Raw genomic sequence first — 9,475 nt, 5'->3', positions numbered from 1 at the left:
AGGACGGTGACAACGAGGTGCAGCCACTAGACATCATCACGGGCACAAAGCCGATGAGAGGGGAAGGGGGTCCAACACAAACACCCACTGGACGCGCTCATGGCATGCCAAAATGGTGGTCACCACCAGTGCTGGCATGTGTGGGAGGCAAACAGCTGGCAATTGATGTCTAGTGGTAAGTCCTTCGAAGGGTGGTTTGAACTGAGGTGGTAACTAGGTTAAACAGTCTTTGGTTAAATAGTTATCACCCTCTGAAGTTTACTGCAGTAAACTTGGGTGAGAACTGGTGGTCAACAGGAAAGGGTTTGGAGCAGGAGAGTTTGTCTGCTAGGTTGAGGTAAAGAAGGACTTTCATCCTGGTAAGTTTGAGGAGATTTGGATCAAGATTTATCATAGTTGCTTCACAACTGCATATTTGGTCTAGAAATGAAGATCAGGATGGTTCACTCATATGGAGTTATGGAATGGGATGCAACTTGGCAAATCCTCATGATATGGACATATAAAGATGCTGTAAAAAGCTCATGCCAAATGGACAAGCCAAAATGACACTTGCTTCACAAACATCATTTCTGTGCAGAAACTTGAAATAATTATGGTGATCAAATGGATCAAGGAAATGATGCCAAATTGGGTGGAGAGATGTTTTATTAGTAGAAGAATGATCTGGTAATTTATCAGGATTTTCGAAGCAATATAAAATATACTTGCTTCACAACCTGAAAATATTGCCAGAATCAAAGATTTGCTCCTGTGCTCACATAGATGATTGGATTGGGCTGCAACTTGGTAGAGGGTGTTAATATGAGCACATTAAGGAGTATGCAAAAGATCAACTCATCTGGGTACTCCTAGCTAGTACTTCCTTCACAAAGCCTTCTGTCTGACAGAACAAAATTCACTAAGGAAGATTGGCTAGGCAAATAAATTTGAACTTGTGCATGGGGCAATTATTTGGACATATAATCATGCCCAAAAGGTTGGGAGGCACTTGGAGAAATATAAATGACACTTCCTTCACAAAGTGCCATTCAGGGCAGAATGGAAAACGGAATATTGGGGAATTATTTTTGAACTGGCCAAGGCAATGTTTGGGCATATTTGAGCTATATATGACCCAAAGGAGTTATGAGAATTATTTGGGGATTTTTGGATGGACAAAAATATAGGTTGCTTCACAACCTGGGGCAGATAGGGTTATTCCTTTAATGAAAAAGGAATTTTCCCTAGAAAAATATTTTAGGGTTTGGTCAAGGAGTGAAGTGACATGATCTTTGGCAAGGTTTTGAGAATGATGAGCCACTTGGGAGGGGAATTGAGAATGATTTCCCAGGTGGCAAGGCCACAGAACCACTCCAAAAAGAAAAATAGAGCAAAAACCAAATAAATCAAAAGAAAAAATAAAAGGGCCAAAAACCAGACTGTTACATGGAGGGGGAGTAAAAACTTTACCATTCTGTTTGGGAACCACCTATAATGTATGTAGTATGGAAGATATTGGGAACTCTTGGTTGTTATGTTAACAATGAGATCATACCTCTCAAAATTATTTATCTCTATTTCAAAATCGAGCTCTCGCACCTCTGCAAATCCGTGCTTCCCTCTGCGAAGGGCCTATCTTTTACTTTTATGCAAGAGTCATTAGTATTCCTTCTCACTCCTACCTACTCTTTAGTTGGCAAGCATCGTGTGTTAGGGAAAGATCTAAGCATATATGGCGATGCAAATATATTTGATCATGAATTATTATTGTTGACAATTATCTATATGATAAGTGAGTTGGAAGGTGAAACACTAAGCCCCTATCTTTCTCTGTGTTCGATCGATGCTATTTGTTCTAAGAATATACTTTGAGTGGTAGCAATCATGGAAGACTATATGATAGTTGAGTATGTGGAGTTTGCTAAATCAAAGCTCTGACATAGACCCTTCCTAAAAATAAGATGAATTGTAATTGTTTGATGACTAAGAATGAAGTTTGCTAGTTTTCAAGAAAGTTTATGGTCTATGCTTTAACATGTGAATAGCTTGTTACTTGATCATGAGAAGTTTTATGAGATGAACTACTATTATGACATATAATGATGCTAGAAAAGGTGACTGAAATTATCATTGATCAAAATTGTGCTCCTGCTAGCATTCACACTTCATAAATTCTTTCTTTTATCATTTACCTACTCGAGGACGAGCAGGAATTAAGCTTGGGGATGCTGATACGTCTCCAACATATCTATAATTTATGAAGAATTCATGCTATTATATTATCTGTGTTGGATGATTATGGGCTTTATTATACACTTTTATATTATTTTTGGGACTAACCTAGTAACCGGAGGCCCAGCCCAAATTGTTGTTTTCTTGCCTATTCCAGTGTTTCGAAGAAAAGGAATATCAAATAGAGTCCAAACGGAATGAAACCTTCGGGAAAGTTATTTTTGGAACGGAAGCAATCCAGGGGACTTCTAGTGCACGTCAGAGAAGCTTCGAGGAAGCCACAAGGCAGGGAGGTGCGCCCACCTCCCCTGGCGTGCCCCCACCCTCGTGGGCCCCTCGTGGCTCCCCTAGCCGACTTCTTTCGCCTATATATCTCCATACCCTAAAAACATAAAGGAACACAATAGATTTGGAGTTCCGCCGCCGCAAGCCTCTGTATCCACCAAAAACCTCTCGGGAGCCCATTCCGGCACCCTGCTGGAGGAGGAACCCATCACTGGTGGCCATCATCATCATTCCGGCGCTCTCCATGACGAGGAGGGAGTAGTTCACCCTCGGGGCTAAGGGTATGTACCAGTAGCTATGTGTTTGATCTCTCTCTCTCTCTTGTGTCCTTGATTTGGCATGATCTTGATGTATCGCGAGCTTTGCTATTATAGTTGGATCCTATGATGTTTCTCCCCCTCTACTCTCTTGTAATGGATTGAGTTTTCCCTTTGAAGTTATCTTATCGGATTGAGTCTTTAAGGATTTGAGAACACTTGATGTATGTCTTGTCGTGCTTATCTGTGGTGACAATGTGATATTCACATGATCTACTTGATGTATGTTTTGCTGATCAACTTGCGGGTTCCGTGACCTTGGGAACTTATGCATAGGGGTTGGCACACGTTTTCGTCTTGACTCTCCGGTAGAAACTTTGGGGCACTCTTTGAAGTACTTTGTGTTTGTTGAATAGATGAATCTGAGATTGTGTGATGCATACCGTATAATCATGCCCACGGATACTTGAGGTGACAATGGAGTATCTAGGTGACATTAGGGTTTTAGTTGATTTGTGTCTTAAGGTGTTATTCTAGTATGAACTCTATGATAGATTGAACGGAAAGAATAGCTGCATGTTCTTTTACTATTGACTCTTGAATAGACAGAAAAGAAAGGATAACTTTGAGGTGGTTTCGTACCCTACCATAATCTCTTCGTTTGTTCTCCGCTATTAGTGGCTTTGGAGTGACTCTTTGTTGCATGTTGAGGGATAGTTATGTGATCCAATTATGTTATTATTGTTGAGAGAACTTGCACTAGTGAAAGTATGAACCTTAGGCCTTGTTTCCTAGCATTGCAATACCATTTACGCTCACTTTTATCATTAGTTACCTTGTTGTTTTTATAATTTCAGATTACAAATACCTATATCTACCATCCATATTGCACTTGTATCACCATCTCTTTGCCGAACTAGTGCACCTATACAATTTTACCATTGTATTGGGTGTGTTGGGGACACAAGAGACTCTTTGTTATTTGGTTGCAGGGTTGCTTGAGAGAGACCATCTTCATCCTACGCCTCCCACAGATTGATAAACCTTAGGTCATCCACTTGAGCGAAATTTGCTACTGTCCTACAAACCTCTGCACTTGGAGGCCCAACAACATCTACAGAAGAAGGTTGTTTAGTAGACATCAGATTTGCAGCCAAATTGGCATGTGATGGAATTCTACATCTTGCGGTTTGTTGAAGCCATCACACGGGCACAATAGCACCGCCAAGTTATGAAACAACCATGGACCTTGAGACATGATGCGTTCCCAATCCCCCAAGCAAGAAGCTTGGACGACAAAACGATTAGGACCGACTGGCCGGAATATAACACTTTGTGCCGGGTTCCATGCAGCCCTCATATCCTTATAGAAGGCCGAAGGGCTGAAGTTTTTTTGGTATGAACCCTAGCAAGGGCAAGCAATCGAACACTTTCCTGGATCACAGGGTCGTCCTCATCAATCTTAACATCAGCAAAATTGTTGTCGTTGAGATCCAGCTGATCAAAGAACTCCTCCTGATCCGATCTTGCAGCCGCGGTGGCACCGCCATCGTTCATGGCGGAGTTGGCATCGGAGAGAGATGCCATCCCAGATTCCTGGACCCGCCGTGCGGTCGCCAAGGATGACTGTTGCGGACGAGGCTTGTAGTAATCGGGGAAGGTAACGGCGATTGGGACTCGAAGGCGATTGGAATCACTTAAGAGGAGAAAAACCCTAGCTGACTCGGCGTAGGGGAAAAACTCTTGTGCTTTCCAAACTGTTTCTGTCTTCAATTGAGCTTTCTATACCTGGAACTACCATTGGCCCGTCAGAAGCGGCGATAGAGATGAGAGAGAAGGAGTAGGTGAGGGAAAAACATAAATTTCTGCCGCCGGGACTTGAACCCGGGTCTCTCAGCTGAGAGACGAGTATCCTAACCACCTATACTAGGACAGAATGGTGATGGGAGTACTAGAACATACCTATTTACGTGGCATGTCTGTCCTGTACACAACACAAAACAGCACGAGCGCTAGAGCTGAATTGCAGCTTTGCTTGAATTCGGACATGGATGGCAACTTTCCTTAACCGAGCAGTAGCTATATTTGCTCGCTGTAGCTCCCTTTGATCCATAACACATCTGATCGAATCCCATTCAGGGAGAAAATTCCAGCAATATGCCTCCCAATAGATCGGCAGAAGCTGACCCTTACATGTTCTCAAAGTCTGGAATCACCAACCATCAGTGTCTCTCAGCCGTATAAACATCTAAAGGTTCAATAAAGGTTACCATCATAAATTAGCAATTAGCTCATCAAGCAACTAATAGCTTGCCAAGTCTTAGCTTTCACAGGCATTTACTTTTACCAAAAAAACTAGGAGAAAGCAAACTAAAAATGTAGATAATTGTCCATCACTGAGAGAAGCATCCTGAAGCCTTAATAGTTAACACTACTATAGAGATTATTGAGATTCAGGTTCAGGGTGAATCTGTCTTTCCTTTATCAACTAGTAAAGAGGAGGAGCTTGCATGTCAAGTCTTCAATGAAATTAGTCTTTAAGTCCTAAGTCTTTAAGTTGCACCACATCTGATATATTCTTAAAAATAATATAAAGCCCCAGCCAAAGAACTTCATTTCTAGACAAACTACCTGATACTGATTGGAGAAAGAAAAATGACCTCGCCAGTTTTGCCTGTGAGAGCAATGGTAAAATTTCTCAAGTCCCATAGGCAGGCACATCGCCATCCACATCTACATGCTGGTCTCGATTGCTGCAGAGAAACACTCACTAGACCCACCTCCGCTACTGGTCTCGACATTGTGCGTGAATCTTGATTTGTTGTTGTATGGTGAACAACACATGGAGGGAGCCACTAGAGTGGAGATAGCTGCCAGCTTGGAGGGAGCCCCATCAAATTGGCGCACGACAACGGTTGGTGCTTAGGATTCATGGTGGATAAGGATTATATAAGGGAGGCGTGTGACATTCGATGCAGTTCTCTAGAATCAAGAGGAGTGCATGCATTTGATGAAAATTAAGAACAAAAAATGACATCTCCAGTAGTTGAACATCGTCAGCAGTTGTACCACCATGGCTTGCTATTTTTAGAGGATTTTGCTATTGAACATGAACAACTGTTGACGTTTCATCCCCAGGCCCCACTAGTTTGGATACCTTTGGCCGCGTCTGAACTTCCTCCTGAATGACTTTTTTTAATCATGTCCACCATCCTATCCATCATCCCAAACACATCCGGATCCTTTACCCAAATGAGTCTGAGAAGATGCACCCCAAAGTATGAATTTTTATCATCCTTGTTGGCAATTCGAGAATCTCATTCCGGACTAGGTCCTAGATCAGCTGCGCCCAGCCTGCGCTAACCCCACCTTTGCTTTCTCAATTGCGTCTGACACATTTGATGGCAACATGTCTTTGGCATGGAACTCAGGGTGGATACACATTTCCATCAATTGCAAGACGGTGCAAGTACCCGCGGCTGGGTTCAAGTTGGGAGTTGGAGGCCTGTTGAGAAAGGACTTGTGGTCAATATTGACGTGGGTACCCTAGATGTAGGCGCAGGAGCAGTAGCTCCATTGCCTCTACAGGTGGTAGGAGACGACAAGGTGGAAGATGTGGTCGTGTCGGGAGATACCATCCAAGAGTTGGAGCCACACGAAGTCGAGGAGGCTGAGGTGGCAGAGGGCGGCCTCCATATTGTGGTCATTGGGCTGGCCCTGGAGAGAGGATGGGGACTGGTAGATGTGCAACTCGGTGGTGGGAATCTCCTTGGACCTGTCGCTGGCACTGAACATGGTGGTGTTGCAAATATGTTATGAAATTGTGTTGTGATACTACTGTTCTATCTTCGTAAAGTGCATGTCATGCACGATGTCTGTGGCGGGTGTGTTGGGAATGATACTATGCATGCAGTATATGAGGATCTAGATCTGTATAGTGCCTCTCTCAGGACGCTACATGTTTTCTCGGAGAAAGATGCAACATCGCATTGATATCATATAGAAGAAAACTAGTTACATCTGGCATAACATAACATTATTTTATCTCAAGATACAACACATACTTAAAAGCTAAAGGTGATGTAAAATAGAAGCACCAGCAGAATCGTGCTTCTAACTAGACAACATAATTCAGTTAATTTCATGGTACAATGTGCAAGATTGAAGGAATAATCAATCAACAACTATCCAACACACATACAAAAACATCTCCCCAGTAGGTCGTGCTCACCGGCAAAACTATCCATCCATGACAACATCCTCTCCAATGAAATCCTACAATGAGAAGAAAATTGATTTGAATACACCTGTCTAGCTCAACAATTCATATGCAAAGATTTCATACATGTTAATAAGAAATGTTCTTACGTCATTTAGAAGTTTGGCAATATCATCCGATGAGAAGGCATTAATGTCATTTAGTAGATCATTAGGCTCTTGTTGATTAACCATACTTTCTTGCACAAGGAGAATGCCAGATGCATCCCCACCATCAGGCATTGGAGTTAATGTGACGAAACCATCTGTCTGAAGGTTGGTAAGTGTAGAAATTGTTCTACCACAGCTAACCACATTAGTCTCGGTTTTTGAAGTGCTACTAGTTCCATGTGCAAAATTGCCATTCAACATTGTCCCTACTGAGCTTGTGTTGCTTGCTATGTTGAATGGCGATATTTTCTCATTGAAGCCTTCCCGTACAGTAGTAATTCTACCTCCGCCAAACATCTGAGATGATGCCATTGGAGTACTATTGTGCGCATTCAACATCCCTACAGAGCTTGGCTTGTTAGGTATGTTGAATGGAACTATTTTTTCACTAAAACCCTTCACTGATGTGGTGTTGCCAATGAACGGTGGCAATTGATTTTGCAGCAACAATCCACTAGATGACGTCTCATAGTTCGTCAGTTGGTTGATCCTTGGTATGTTCACACGTGGTGGGACATGAGATGTTCCACCCCTATGAAGAATACCAGTCAAGTTTACCTGCATTGAAGACTACCAACTATAGTTCCTAGCAAAACCTAGAAAATTGAAAAACTACCAACTATACCGAGCATATGTGTATAAGGTGCATTCATGTGGGTATAATAATGGTTAATAGACTCGAGAAGTTGCACCTGATAGTCATTTGTGGGTGCCAAGCTCCCGCGACCACTTGGTGTGTTTGTGAAGTAACTTTGATGATTTGATGGGTTTTTGCCTTTACTTGTCTCCATCAGCTTGCCACACATGGAGTCAACATAGGAAGTACCAGAGCTATATGAGGAAAATTCATCTAACATTATGTCATCGAGTATGCCATTGTCTAGGCTGATGGGAGGGTCTTCGGAACCAGCAAATCTTCTCGCATCCAGTGTGTGTGGAACCAAATACTTGGACATTCTACCACCATGGATTAACGACCCCATGCACAAGCTACTCTGGCTATCCGTCAGCTGGCCTAATTGACTAGTTGGACCGAAATAGTTTTGACTCCAGGAGGGGTTCCCACATGAGGACACATGCCATCTTTCATGCCGATGGTTATGCATAAAATTCTTCTGATTGACCATGGAGGAGTTTCTGTCTTTCACTTGCATCACCGTGTGAATTTGGTTTGACTCTATTCAAGTACAACCTATACTTCTGAAATAAAATAGACAAAATAACCATGTATGAGATGCATGCTCATGGGAAAAAAGTAATGGTGGACATGTGGGAACAAAAAGAACAAAAAGTGCTGCACAACTTCTAATAGAATGTGCGTGTCATGCATTGTACAAGATATGTCTTACATTTCCAGGGACAAAAGGAATTACAATCACACACATGTTCGTGATCCGTCCATTACTAAAGGTATGATTGTTATGTTCCCACAAAATAAAAGCTTGTACTGATATATATGAAAAAATGTTAGACTATTAATAATAGTAACGCAAACATCGAAATTAAGCATGAGGATAAAAAATAAACCTGTAGATGACTCGCAATATTATGTCTAGTGAGGAAATCCACATTCATCAGCTCCAGTATCTTGTTTGGAGCAGCCTCCACAAAAATGCCATCAAAATATTTGTTAATGATAAATACCAAATAACCACAAGTGTTGTGTCAATGAATGAGGCAGAAAATATGGTGTCTTACTATCAACGCTAATCTGGTTGATAGCTTCTAGAAACTTGTTATGAAGCTCAATTGTCCATTTCACCCTTGTATTCTTCTGGGTAGTGGATGCACGAGTGCTCTCTTTGTTCTCGTTAGAACTATCTTTTTCATTTCTCTTACTCTTGGAGTCCTTATTCTTGGCAAGCGTCTTAGGATGTACTCTCTGGTCGTCATCATTATCTCTACTCATGTGGCTTATTGCTTGGCATCTTCTCCTACTTTCAACATGCTGCATATGTTTTTTAGCTCGTTGGTATGCACTGGCTTCATCAGAAAGTCACACGCCCCATGATTTATCCCCTTCATCATGGCCTTCTTGTCGCAATCCACTGATAGCACTGCATGCCATAGGACCAATGGCTTAGCTTTGGAATTCAAACATTCACAAAAATCTATTAACTGAACATAAATTTTGTCTAAGTGCTTATAGACAGAAAAATGAGTTTGATGTTTTCCAACGTGTCGTGCAAGTGGGGAAGCAAATATGTTACACATGATTTTCAAATGACATCACAACTACAATAAATACGATGTTTCAATGCAAACTAAATGGGAAAACATTCATACACTCA

The 9,475-nt window shown here is 41.9% G+C and overlaps 1 pseudogene; it reads right to left on the bottom strand.

Annotated features, from left to right (window-relative positions):
• Nucleotides 1–6,338: 6,338 nt before the first annotated feature.
• On the bottom strand, nt 6,339–9,209 carry LOC119292421 (annotated as a pseudogene).
• Nucleotides 9,210–9,475: the final 266 nt, after the last annotated feature.

This window comes from Triticum dicoccoides, chromosome 4B, assembly GCF_002162155.2.
Source record: "Triticum dicoccoides isolate Atlit2015 ecotype Zavitan chromosome 4B, WEW_v2.0, whole genome shotgun sequence".
Lineage (NCBI taxonomy): Eukaryota > Viridiplantae > Streptophyta > Magnoliopsida > Poales > Poaceae > Triticum > Triticum dicoccoides.
The sequence above is the reverse complement of the archived record's forward strand: the minus strand, read 5'-3'. Positions and strand labels throughout refer to the sequence as shown.